Here is a 14,931-nt window from a genome sequence, read left to right on the forward strand (position 1 = left end):
CACAATCTTGTTCTTTTTAAACTTGGAAGCATATAGAGTCAAACCTTCATAAATTAATACTCAATAAATTAATAACCTCTTTAAAATAATAATTTTTTCTAGTCCCAATTTGGACCAGATCACTAATTTTATACTCGATAAATTAATAACATCTATAAATTAATAATTATGGTTCCAACATTATTAATTTATAGAAGTTTTACTGTTTTTTTTTTTTCTGAACATGTTATTATCTAGATTCCATGTTTTACATAATCTGGTAATATATTTTAACTAACTTTAGATAAAATTTAGATATTCTTTAATATTGGCTCATACCTACCTACCAAATGAATGCTGTTTTATTTAATTAGTACCAAGTTCCTATTTGCTATACTAATAATTTATTTATAAAATTATTGATTGGCTTCGGATTTATCAACTTGACTATCAACTTGTGTGGTCCCATGATTATTTTATTTAGCATGAAATGACATTTAAAAAAAAATTAAATTAAATTAAATTAAATTCATCTTGCATTTATATTTATCGATTTTAAATAATACATGATGATTGATTGAGCTTGAATTGAAATCATTATATACCTGACCAAGCTAATCTGTCCCAAAGATTGAATAATTAATTCTTCTGTTTCTTTTTTTAGATAATAAAAAATACTTGTGATATTTCTAAAACAAGTTGGCCTGATAATATTAATAATAAATATATTGCTTTAATGAAATATGCATCTCCAAGCGTGGTTGAGAATTATATATTTAATTAAATTGTTCGTATTTTATTAACTGATTTTTATATTTTTTAATTTTTCAATCAGATTTTTATAATCTGACAAAGGCATTTGGAGCAATTAAGGATGTCTCAAAATACATTCTAAGAGGTTTACGAGACATTCTTGATGTTCAAGAGACCAATCCGATATTTGTACTAAATTTAAAACCAAAAACTATTATTTAGTTTTAAAAAAAGAAACAATTATTTTTTTAAACAATTTAAAAAAAGAAACAATATTTTAATTATTAGGAAAATGAGTGAACTGTTTTTAAAACAAAAGATGCAAATTGATATTGTTGGTGGAAGATAGACTCAGCAACTTTATTTCTTATTTATTAAAAAATGTTAGGGATCTTGAGGCATCCAACTGATAATTGCATGAAAATGAAGCCATTTATCACTTTTCCATTTAGATTTTCTGTCTTTTAATTTCAAAGCAATATAGCACTAAATTCCATGAAAGATCCCAGTGTAATATTACTCGCTAGATAAGAGAATGCTCGATGGAATGATAGGCTATCAGATACCATCTCACACTCTTTCCTAACGAATTTTAGACACTTTTTTTCACCACATTAGAAAACCTCTCGTTTGCCTTATTATTACGGTGTAGAAGATCCAACTGAACATTGTACGACATTCATGATCATGATGAACCTGTACACTCAGGATGATGCCATGATGTGCAATATATTTCATACTACTATGCTTGGGGTGGCTCTGGAATGGTATAGAATTGGTGGCAGCTGGATCAATAGATTTGTTTAGACATTTAAGGGATCTATTTGTTGTCTGATTTGTGGGTGCAGTAAAAGCTCGAAGAATAAGTACTAATCTCCATGATGGTCATCAATGAAGTATGCAACCTCTTCGTGATTATTTCACGCGGTTTCACCTAATGGCTTCCTTTGTTAAAACTCTAAATCTAGAGGTTGCTACCGATGCTCTAGATGCTTGCGAGCCTCTAAAGCAAAATGCTATACAGATCCACATCGAATTTCCAAGGTATTAGTCAGAGTCCCAATTCAGAAATTGCTTAAACATCCCTAAGGAATTAGGAGGCGGATCAAAGTCTCTTTTGGTTTCAGTAGGAAGACTGACAACCATTTTCTCCAATTCAGGATAATTGGCTACTATCTATATCAAATTCTTAGCATATAGAGTAGAACATTGAGAATAAACATTTAAGTTAACCTACTCAGCTTTTTCAAGTACTTCCTCAACTAGATCTTGAAAGGGCTTGGAAGATGAAACTTTCTAAGGTTTATAAGATTTACGAGCCATGATAAAAAAAAAGGGAAGAAGAAGATTCAGAAAGAAGTTTAAAAGAAAGACAAAATTTTTTAGAGTTTCTACAGACTAAAGTTCCAGTAAAACTGTAACAATTGGAAGAGAGAAAGAAAGATAAAGAACTTATAGAGATGAAAAGCAAAAGACAATAAAGAAGAAGTAAATGAGGAGATTTTCTTCAAAGTTTATATCCATAAACTGAGGGAAACCCACAACGGGCAACATGTTAATAATAAATAACCTATCCCTAGGGTATTCTCGAGAGAAGATAAAAAGGTAATAATGACCTCTACAAAAATGGCAAGAGACAAAAAGTTTCGAGGGAAGTGAAAATAGCCCCATTGGTCAGAAAGTGAGCTTTGAAAGCTTTTGAGCCCATCATCGAGCATACATGAAATCCAAAAGAGCAAAGGCGAAGTCATAAAGAGTTATAAGGGGGACATCTGATATCACATCATAAAAGAAGCTGAAAGTGGAATGACACATGGACCATTGAGGAAGTGTTACGTAAAAGGACAGACCTGAAAGATATGTTCTTAAACCCAAAAAACACGTCGTAACTTACGAAAAAGAGAAAACAGCTATAAAAGTGCATAAACACGTGGACAATTTAAGTATTGCCACGTGGAAACCTACCCTACCGTAGGATACCTTCACTTATTTCTATAAATAGTCTCAAAAAGCATAAGGTATACAATTACTTTTACTTAACTCTGCTTTCTAGTCATTATACTCAACTCAGTATGATCATTAACTTAAGCATCAGAGAAGGGACGTCGTACTCCGCCTCTATCTCAGGTGTATTAATGTCATGGAACCAATTTAACTAAAAGTTCAAACTAATAGTTAAAGCCCAACCATAGATCTCATATTAATTTTTGACACATCTCCACACGTAAATGCCTCTTGGGCCTGCAACATGTACAACAGAGGCCCATCCCACCGTGTGTTGACTCGAACCCTTGACCGTTTGGTCCAAAAAGCTCTGATACCATGTCATGCTACCGATTTAACTAAAAACCCAAGCTAATAGTTAAGATCCAATTATAATCTCATATTAATCTCTGACCATTAGAAATTGTCCATCAAGCTTATATTATAGATTAGAAGACTGGTAAGTGGAGAAAAAAGTTATTTTTAGTGAAAACAAAAGTAGATAGTTTTGAGAATATGTTAAGAAACCCAATTTGATCTATAAAAAATGATGATGAAATGGGAGAATCGCTTTATAGATTATATTGTGGCTACGAAACTAGGCAATACGATTAAGGGGGAAAAGGTGAGAAAATGAAGTCTAACTCACATTTCCACTACCTATCTCATTGAAGATCTTATTGGTATAAAGTGAGAGTGGTGCTTCCAATGTTTAAAACAGGGAAATTATTTAATTAATGGAGTTTGGCACACTTTTAAGTTATTTTCATGCTTTTTCTTTTAAAACTCTCAACACTTTTTAGTTTATTTGTGGGAACAAATCATAGGAAGAAACCATTTTTATGGTACATGCATAAATACACTTTTTATACATATATATTGTGACAGAATATTAATCATCACGCATTATTAATTCATGAAAATAGTTTTATATACAGTGTACTACACATCATGTTAGGGGTGGAAATATAGTCAAATACCAAGTAAAATTGAGTATTTCTTCTTTCTTTTTTTTTTTAGAAAAAAGAGTAAAGATGGTCAAATTAATTTAAAAAAATGGATTTTATAACAATATGAAACAAAAAAAAAAAAAAAAGAGAGAAATAAGTAAATTTTAAATCGATTTGAATACTTACAAAAATACTTGCATATAATATTTGGAAAATAGTAATGATGCATTCGTTGAACCTCGAAGAATTTATGGAAAGTGATTGTAAGAAGAAGAGAAACCATGGTCCAGAGCGGTAAAAAATAATTAGTGCTGAGGTAAAAAAAAAGATAATAGATTGCGGCACATTGAACCGGTTCATGTCCAAAATGGAGAGCTAATGTAGTGTTAGTCAAAAAAGACAAATGGGAAATAAAGGCTCTCTGTAGACTTCATTGATCTCAACAAGGCAATGTCTGAAAGACTCACAACCCCTGACATGCATCGATATGCTCATTGACTCACAGCAGGATATGCAGTTTACTCTCTGTGCGATGTAGCGTAAGGATATCACCAAATACCCATGAACCTAAAAGATAAAGAGAAAACCAACTTCATCACATACGAAGGTACGTATTGCTACAATGTCATGCCTTTCAGCCTCAAGAATGCAGGAGCAACGTATCAACGGCTAGTAAACGAAATTTTCAAAGATCTAATCAGAGATAAGGTGGAGCTATATGTTGACGATATGATCATTAAGAGTTGCACAAAAGAAGAGCACTCTAAAGACCTCTAGTTAGTCTTCTCCACCCTAAAGACTTACAATCTGAAACTCAATCTCGAATATGCACCTTTAGAGTAGATTCGAGGAAGTTCCTGGGTTTTATGATTTCCCGAAAAGGAATAGAAGCTACTCCTGACGAGATACAAGTAAAGACAAATGGAGGTTTATTTCCTGCTCAACTAAAAGGTGTATGTCGTTCTATAAAAATCTGAAGGGGGCAAAAGACTTCCAATGGACAGACGAATGAAAGAAGTCTTTTGAAGATCTGAACAACATACACCTTGATAGTCCTTACAATCTTTACTTGGTAACAGTTCAACCTACTCAAGCTTATATTCTGAGCATCCTTTACAGCTTGTTTCTTCTACCACAATAGCTCCTTTCGCCCCGCCATCAATTGAGCAAGATCTTTGCCTTGCTGCTCAGAAATGGGACTTACCCTCTAACACTCAGCTCTTGCTTCCATAAGCTTATCTTGATGCAAATTCAAATCGACTTCAGGATTAGCAAGTTGGGCCAAAATCTTCGAGTTTGCTTCTTGGGTTGAGTAGAGATCCCTTTCAAGCTTCTGCTCTCTAGCTTCATCCTGATCCTCTTCCTCCTAAAATCCGGCTTCAAGCTCCTCCACCCTACGTCGATCGGCTTTTGCAGCCTCAAATTCTCCTTTTAAGCTATCTTCTGCGTCCTCTGCCCTAAGCTGATCAGCCCTAGTAGCCACAAGTTTTTCCTTCAGATGACCCTCAGCCTCTTCAGCCCTACTCTAGGCCGCATGCTCTTTAGCAAGTTCTCCCTCCAAACCATTGATATTCGATTGATAGGACTTATTTTTACCAAATATCGCCTTCAGCATATCCTCCTTCCTCAATAGCTCTTAGTGACGAGCACCAAGTTCACCCTTACGACGTGTCAAAAGCTTATGATCTCTCTTCAAATCACCTAAAACCTGAAGATTTATAGAGATCTTATGTCGTTTTTTAAATTGAGCAATCTTCCCATTAGCAATTTGAAGCCTAGCAACGACCTCAGAATTTGAGGACATAGCTTGCCAAAAACAAGGAAAATAGTTAGGATAAAATAGGAAGGTAAAAAGTAAAATAAAGCATATATAGGCTAACCTGGGCTTGAGGACTATTATTTAGCTCAATAATAGCTTGATCATTGGCCTGAGAAAAAAGCACCATCTCTGAAGGCACTCAAAGTAGCAAGGCAAAAACCTTGGCAACCATAGGGTACTCTAATAAAGGCCCCAAAAGGTATCGAGCCTTCCAAAGCTATAAAATATACACTGTATCAAAACATGCAGGAATTTCCGAAAATACTCAATAGTAAAAAAAAAGAAAGTAATTATGTTATAAGTACTGTACTTGGTAAACATGTTCAGTTCATTTGAAGGTACATGCACCGCCTCAGGTATCCAGTTCGGCCAATAAGCAATAATACCTGGCACCCTTCCTGCACCCTGAGCATGCAGAGGCTGAGGTGGAGGTGCCGGAGAAGCTTGAGTACTCTTTTTGGCCATAATATCCTTTTCTCGAAGCCCTAGTCTTTGGCTTCTTAGTCAAAGGAGCTTCAGACCCTCTAGTAGGCCTCCTTGAACTAACGGTAGGCTCCAACATTCCCAGGCACCTCGTCGACAACCTTCTTGAGCTTAATAGTAGCCTTCTTTGAAGCCTTGCTTTTCAAAGACCCCTTACCCTCGGGTACATACTAGATAGAGGAACAACGGCTAAAGGCATGTCCCGAGATGCAATAGGCACGCTCGATTGAGCAGAGGCCTACATAAACATTCCTTCTATACAAACACAAATTAGAAGAAGACAAGGCTGTTGAAACACCTTTCCACATGATTTTGATTTGACAAAATTATTTAAGTTAGTCCCGTGATTAAGATAATTAAATTTAAGTGCTTTGATTTAATTCTACTAATGTGTTTGTTCAATGTTGAGTATATTAACTAATGAGAACATGAACTAAGTGTCCATAAAAAGAAAGACAGAACGAAGTAAGCATAAACAAAGACACACAGCAGAAGCTGAGTTGAGTGTAACTCAGCCTCGTTAAAAGAAAAGTCTTCTTAGGACTAACGCTTGAAGGCGAAGCCGACCAAAGAAGCTGAGTAAAATATAACTCAGTCCCGACAAAGGAAATCTTAAAGGCAAAGTCGAACATTCAAGCTGTGCATTCGTCAGGACAACGCCAATGATCCGTTTACTAAAAGACAAGGTCCGACAGATCTCTGCAACAAATCAGAAGCCTCGGAAATGTGATCAAAGACCTTTTCGAGACGCATGGACCGTCTGGCGTTTGGCAAGAAGACAAAGCTGGTGCTAGAAGATGAAACCTGGCGCAAGAAGACGAAACTGACAAGCCTGCCTCCTACGCAAATCAGAAGACAGGATTGGCCTGCGATTCTGGAAGCTGACCATTCAATGACAAAAGAAGACCGTTACTCCCAACGGATATGTCGGAATTCAAATGATTTGAAGCTTCAGAATTCACTATAAAAGGACAAGCTCATCACTTGGATCCTTACGACACATACAAGAAAATACAGACAGAAAAGCAAATCTTCACAATAGTGCAAATCCAAAATAGAAGCTGTCTGAAAAGTAAGCAAGCTCTTACACCCAATTTCCAATCATTGTGTAAAAGTCTAGAGTGAATTTGTATTAATCTAAAGTGTTCTTTGTTGAGCGATTTCCGCAAGTGCACGGTAAACGCTTGTAGTAATAAAAGATATCGATCCCATAGGGAACGTTTTTTAACAAAACTTATTTACAATCGGTTAAATTTACTTTTAGGTTTATGATATGGAAAAATCGTTTAATCGGTTTTGGTTTTGAAATTGCTAGAATGAGAATTAGATTAGATTATGAAAACGTTAGAAAATATTCTGATTTAAGAATGAATTTGCAAGATAGGAACGTTTAGTACTTTTTAGAAAAGTAAACAGATGTATTTGTTTGCATTAAGCAAAGAAAACAACTTTAAACTTTGTACGAATTATAAGGATGAAATAAATGACGGAACCTCTAATTAATTGGCTTTGAACATGACAAAACCCTTTCGGGATAGTTGCCCTTAATCAAATTAAAACTCTTTCGAGATAATAATTTGCCTAAGTGTTCAACAAAGTTTCCTTGTAAAGATTTTGGAGTAAATACGTTTTAATGAAAACACCATCAGTCACTTTAGTGGATTGGTTTCCATAAGTGCTGCATAAAAATCTATCGAATAGAACAGACTTTATTAGATGAAATATAAATTGATACAAGTTTACAGAGAACATGGAGCATGGAAACATTCGACGACTTGCAAGTGAACGGGTTGTCAATCCTTTCCTTGGGTTTCGTTAGAGTTTGTCAGGCTCAGGGGCAGATCCTCTACTCAATCTTCTCGTTGAATCTTCGTAATAGAGACTGGGTCGGTCTACTACCAAAATGAAAACTAAACTGGAACAATGTCTAAACGCTACTAAACTTGTTATTATTGAATAAACAATGTGTGTACATCATATTGCTTTTTACAGAATCGAAATCTAACTTCTGAATCACTTGACTCGGAATTTCTGCATAAATTCTATACTAATCTCTTTTTTTCTACATATCTTCAACTCTCCATCAACTCTTTATTTATAGATGTTGAAGAGTCTTGATTAAAGTGTCGTGTCCGTTGTGAAGGATCGTGTCCGTTGCGAAAGGACGTCTTTATCCACCCGAATGATCGCGTTTCATCGAAAACGAAAGTGTGTAACTATGCTTCTAAAAACTCCTGCTCGTACCGAGAATATTAAATTCTCTACCGAGAATGGGGGAGCATCAATTGATCTTCAAACGGAAGGAAGGGGAAACTGAGGAACACGTGTCGCGACCGAGAATTGGGGGGCCGTGGTCGCGGCACGGAACGTTTTTCGGTTCTTCTGCTTTCGTGCGCGTCCTCGATTTGGCGTAATTAATTTCCGTCATCTTCGACTCCTTTTGTAGGGTTTTTCTTCTGTTTTTGAGCTCTTTTCGTTCCTATTTGGATTTTACCAAATATTTATGTACCTTACAAGAAAGAAACATATTCGAGAGTAAAAGCTTTCTAAACAGTTATAAATAGCATAAATTCGTAGCAATATTGATGTAATTATTGATGATATTTTAGGTATATTTTGGGCTTAACAAATCTCCACACTTAATCTTTTGCTAGTCCCGAGCAAAATTCACTGAATTTATTCTCTAACTAATCTCTTTATGAAAATAAAACATACATCTTGACATTACCTTTTAAATTAGTTAAGCCGAAAAGACTAACTTCGCATGGCAAATTTATAAGCAAAACATCAAACTAACTTAGTATAAATACGATATATCATTCGTCTTGTATTTTCAATTTTGAATTGAAGCATTCGGGACGATATAAGCATGCATGTTATTGAGTCTTTCGTCTCAAGGCATTTCAAAGCACAAAATTTCATTTCCCAAACCTAAACTAATATGAGATATATTATATATTTAAATAAGTACTTGGGTTAATTATTTGCTTAGTTACGCCCGAGATAAGGGTGGCCTTGATCGTAACTTTATACATATTTTATTTTATTACTTTGTGTTTGCTTAAGAGGTACCGACCATGCCATGGGTGGACGCAATCGTTACTTTAAACTTAAACACGCTTATTTTTTGTTTAAACGTTCCTTCCATACCTCGATTGTGATAAGGGTGGTCGCAATCGTGGCCAAAAGTAAACGGTACTTAATTTTCTTCCCTTTCATACCTCGATTGTGATAAGGTTGGTCTCAATCGTGGTCAAAAGTTAAGAATTCAACTAATTAATTAATTAATATGAAACATGAAATTGTAACTTGGGAAAAAAAGAAAGATAGCACATTCATCCTATATTGACTTAAAATTCAACATGTATTATGGCTAAAGTTTCCTTAAAAACTTCAATTGGTGTTAATGTAAGACGAAATCAAACCGAGCTAAAAATTGTTAGTTCAATTTAATGCCTATAAACCTAATTGAAAATTTAAAATAAGATTTATTGAATTATGAATTTCATGATATAAAATAGAGATTGAATATAAAGAATTTTTGAAACTAAAATATATTCACTCGAGACAATTTTACTTAAAATCGTATCGGAGATTTGTGAAAAGTTTTGAAAAATATTACCCGTATACGTATAGAAATATTCTTTCTAACGATAATGATAACCTAAACAAATAATCATATTAACTTATGGTTAATTTATGAACATATGAAAAATGTGTTGCAATATATTAGTGTTGAAAAATAAAATGTGTTGCATTTGTATAAAAATTATTCGTTTTGCAAAATAATAATTTCGTAGCATTTATTCGTATATATGAAAATGATATATGTATATCTCCTCCCGCACTTAAATTGGACCATGTCCTCATTGGTGCAAAAATGGAGAAAACATAAAAAAGAAATACGAAATAAGGCATACGAAACAAAGATTGAAATTGTAGGAAATTAAACATTCAACATAAAATTAAAAATGGAAAATTGTACCAAACATAGGAAAATGAAAATTGTACCAAATATAACAAGATAAATATAAAATGAAATGAAACAACCTATGCTGGAGGCGGGGAATCCGGAGGTGTAGGTGAAGTCTCCACATTGCAGCGTCGGAAAAAGGAAAGCAGCCGATGCCGAGTTGATCTATGCTCACGCCTCAAAAGGTTGAGGTTGTCATTCATCACCATGTTATTTTCGACCAAATCATCAATTCTTAAGTTCATTTGACGATTGTTGGAATTGATTTGGTTCAAAATTCTCCGCAAATCCACCGGATCATCCGCTTGAGGTGCATGGGGTTGTGGTTGGGCTTGGGGTTCATCTTCCTCGCCTACCGCCTCTCCGCCGCCTTCGGTACCTGCAAATTGAGAACTTGAAGCGCCACCACCCATAGTGCCACGAAGGTGGGCAATACGGGAGGCATACGAAATAAAGACGGGGGGACCTTGTGGTAGCAATAAATGAGCCCGCTCAAGAGCCGAGATGTCCAAAAGTGGAACATACCCACGGTAGGTGGACATGTCAAAATCAGCCAATTCACCCCGAGCTCCCAACACAATAGCGGTGATAAAATTACAAAGAGGGATCTGAATGGTAGTAGCCCTCGAAGCACGGAACAAATTATCGAACATCATGCCAATGCTATCAATCCTCAAACCTTTAAACAAACTATCCAACACATACAAATCCCGAACCTGAACCTTTGAACTCTCCACACGACCAAACAAGGAGAAACTCAAAAATTTGTGAAAGAAGAACACACAATTGTCCTTAATCAACTTGCTTGAAGTGTTTTTGGAATTAAAATAGTCTTGGTCCGAAAGAGTTTGCCAAACAGCATCATTATCAAAATCTTTAGGCTTGTCATAAAAATTAGAGGCAGGGAAACCAAACATATTTCCCATTGCTTCATAATCAATGGTGTATGTGATACCATTATTCCTAAAAGAGATTGAGGTTCTCTTCTTGTTCATGGTCAAAGTGACCAAAAATTCCACCACATATTCATTAATACGCGGAAAACGCATATTAACGAATTCTTGCCAACCCAATGCCTTAATAAAAGCATCAATTCGAGTAGAGAAATTCAATGTTCGTACCGAATGGAAGTCTAAGAAGTGCATATCCACAAATTGGCGGTCGGCTTGTGAAAAATGTTTGAAACGAACGGCTTCCTCCTCCGAAGCGATGTCGAAATAAGCTCCACATTGAACTCGAAGGCGATTAGCTTCCGTAACAGTGGGCTTGTTACCAACACGCTTAGTCCTAACCATGGTGATGGTGTTTAGTGTGTTTAGGGTTTGAGAAGAAGAAGAAGAAGAAAAAGGAATTGAGAGAAAAAGATGAGTTTGGGGGATTGAATTGGAAGTGATTGAAATAGAAAAGAGGATAGAAATTGGAGTGAATAAATTGGGAAGAGTAAAAGTAGGTTTTTGGGGAAGAGTTTGGAGTAAGAGATTGGGTAAAAATAGAGGTGATGTGAGGTTTGTGTAAGAGGTAGGGTTATATAGGGTGATTAGGTGAATGTATAGGTAGAATATGAATAGGAATATGCAAAAATAGTGGCAAAATCGGAATCAAAAGGGGATAAATCACGCGTGTCGCGACCGCGAATAGCAAAGCCGCGGCCGTGGCACGCGATTTTCAGGGAATTTTTCTCCTGAAATTCGTCTGTTGTTGCTGCTCATACCGAGAATTATTAATTCTCGGTAGAGAATTGGTCAAAATGGCCTAATTGGATGCCTATTGACATGGTTTGTGCAATTTTGTTGATGATTTGGTTCTTGAACTTAATATAAAGTGTCCCTGCACTTAAAAACTAAAATAAATGACATTAATTGCAAGGAAAACCAAAGGTTTAACCTTAATAAATTGAATTAAAGTGTAATAAATTGGTTTATGAATAATTAATGAAACTTAAATGTTCATTTATTCATATAAGTTAAAAGAATCATATTAAATGCATAATAAGTGCATATAAATATATATTAATTATAGGAATTTAGTCAATTGAATGAATTAATGTTTTAAACTCAAAGAATGAAGTTCGTGAAAATTGGATTAAGTGTGAATATATGTGTTAATTAAGAAAACCATGATTGTTCAATATTATAGATTTTATATAGATTTAACCATGATTATATAAGAAATGGAATCAAACATATATCTAACCTTTGTAAAATTAATAAATGAACTAAAATGAAATAGAACTGTATTGAATAAAACAAAAATTAGAAAAACAAAGAATGAAACCAAATAATACAAAAACACACAAAATATGTACAAAAAAAATATAAATCTAACTATTCTATATACTCATCCCTATCAAGTGGGATATTTCTGGCCTTAATACGATCAATTTGAATCTGCACGAAAGTTTCACGTTCCGGTGCAGACAGAAAGTGAGGCCCTGCTCGAAAGACACGTTTCACAAGTCCTTCGTGCTCGAGAAATTCATAGTCAATTGTTGGGAAGAATTCATCATCACTCCAGGGAACATCAATGGTACCCTTTGTACCAAGAATTATTCCACAGATTATATTGCCGAACCCAATCTTCTTATCCTTGGATCGAGAAGCGGCGATAAGACCCTCCATCAGAATCTTTGAAGAATCTACTGCATTTCCCTGGAATATATCTCCAAGGACATAAAGATCTGTGTCACAGACCACACTACTGAATGTGCGACCGAATAAACTGTGACACAGGAATTTGTGCAGATACAGTATGGAGTTAGAGCGAAAAGAGTGATTATAGGCGAGTTTTGAATTGAATCGCCAGAATCCAGTGAGCATTCTCTAAATGTCCGAGGATGTCATGTCTCGTCCAGGATGACGTTTGATTGTATCCCTCGCGGGAAAACCAAACCAAGCATGCAATTCGGGATAACCGAAAGTAAAGATTTCGCCTTCCCGATGAAAACTGAGACGTACTCGGCGTTTGTTAGTGAAACGCACGGTACAGAAGAATTCGAGTATCCAGTCGCCTATTATTGGAAATCGCATTTGGGTGAATTTTGTCCACCCTAGGCGTTCCAAATAGCGGCTCATGTCATCAGTAATGCCTAGTTGGCTGTTAAGAAATTCATCCATATACAACATTCCCGTGAAGAATTTGTAACGGAGATTCCAATAACGCCTACCTTCATCGTGATTGAAGATAAGAAAAGGCGCCCCATATCGTTTGGATAAGTCTGGGCATTTGTTGCTTGAGGCAGCATTGTGCCTTGAAGGTTTGTATTTGGTAGGCATGGTGTTGGTTTGAAGGAAACAAAGTTTCTGTTACTAAATGAAATGGTGTTTTGAAAAAATCAGAGGTCTGATAAAGATGAAAAGAATTGTAACAGAACTTGAATCCTCTAGGACTTATTTATAAGGTTTTAGGATGAAGAGAGGTGTTGTTTTAATCATGAAAAGGTATAAAATTACACCTTTCAGAAATGAAAAAAAAACTTAAGGTTTCGTTTGTCAAAAGGTTCGTCGAAAGGTTTAGGTTGATTCAGACCTGAATGTGCAGGAATTTCGCGTGTCGCGACCGAGAATTCCGAATTCGCGGTCGCGACACGCTGATTTCCTTGCGGAAATCAGGCGTCGTAAGCCATGTCCTGATTCACGGTAGAGAATTTATTATTCTCGGTAAGTTCAGAGAAAATCTAACCTATTTGGACAAATCTAAAAAATAGAATTCTCGGCAGAGAATTGTCTGAAACTTCAATTTCACTCTAATTTCCTAAAATTAATTCTAAAATCATGAAATAAACATATTTTATGTACTTAAATCATAACATAAAGTCATCTAATCACAAAAATGGCATGTGGAAAAAAAATAAATAAAAAAAATAAAAATAAAAATAAAATAAAATAAAATGAACAAAAATATAAAAAGAAATAAAACAAAATAAAATGTGATCGAAAAACTGAGTGATTTATATGTCAGAAAATCTTGTTACGAACGGAATTTCTATTTGTGAAATATTTTCGTAATAGATTTTACATCGATTACCATTAACTTTGAAACGAATTCCGTTAGGACCTTCTAGTTCTAAAGAACCATAATCGAATGTTTTGACGACTAAATATGGTCCTATCCATCTGGACTTAAGTTTTCTTGGAAATAAACGAAGTCGTGAATTAAATAACAGCACTTTATCCCCAATATTAAAGTGTTTAACTTTAATTTTGGCATCGTGCCATTTTTTCACTTTTTCTTTATAAATCTTTACATTTTCGTAAGATAGATGGCGTAACTCATCTAACTCATTTAAGTCGAGCAAACGTTTCTTACCTGCTTGTCGTAAATCAAAGTTAAGTTCCCTAATAGCCCAATAGGCTTTATGTTCTAATTCGACTGGCAAATGACATGCCTTCCCATACACTAAGCGGTATGGAGTCATTCCTATTGGTGTTTTAAATGCAGTACGGTATGCCCATAACGCATTATTTAGTTTACAAGACCAATCTTTTCTTGAGGATGAAACTGTTTTCTCTAGAATCCATTTGAGTTCTCTATTTGATATCTACGCCTGACCATTTGACTGAGGATGGTATGACGTTGATACGCGGTGGCGTACTCCATATTTTTTCATAAGCGTTTCAAAACTTCGGTTTATAAAATGAGTACCACCATCACTAACGATGACTCTTGGACAACCAAATCTACAAAATATATCGTCAAGAAAATTAACGACAACTTTAGAATCGCTCGTCGGGGTTGCAATTGCTTCAACCCACTTTGAAACATAATCAACAGCAACTAATATGTAAGTTTTACCAAAAGAAGGGGGAAAAGGTCCCATGAAATCTATTCCCCACATATTGAAGACTTCAACTTCTAATATGGTTGTGAGGGGCATCTCATCTTTCCTTCCTAGATTTCCTGTTCTTTGGCACTTATCACAACGAGTAATAAATGAACGGACGTCTTTAAACATCGTAGGCCAAAAGAAACCACATTCAAGTATTCTAGCTGCT

This window comes from Euphorbia lathyris, chromosome 8 (assembly GCF_963576675.1).
Source record: "Euphorbia lathyris chromosome 8, ddEupLath1.1, whole genome shotgun sequence".
NCBI classification, from domain to species: Eukaryota; Viridiplantae; Streptophyta; class Magnoliopsida; order Malpighiales; family Euphorbiaceae; genus Euphorbia; species Euphorbia lathyris.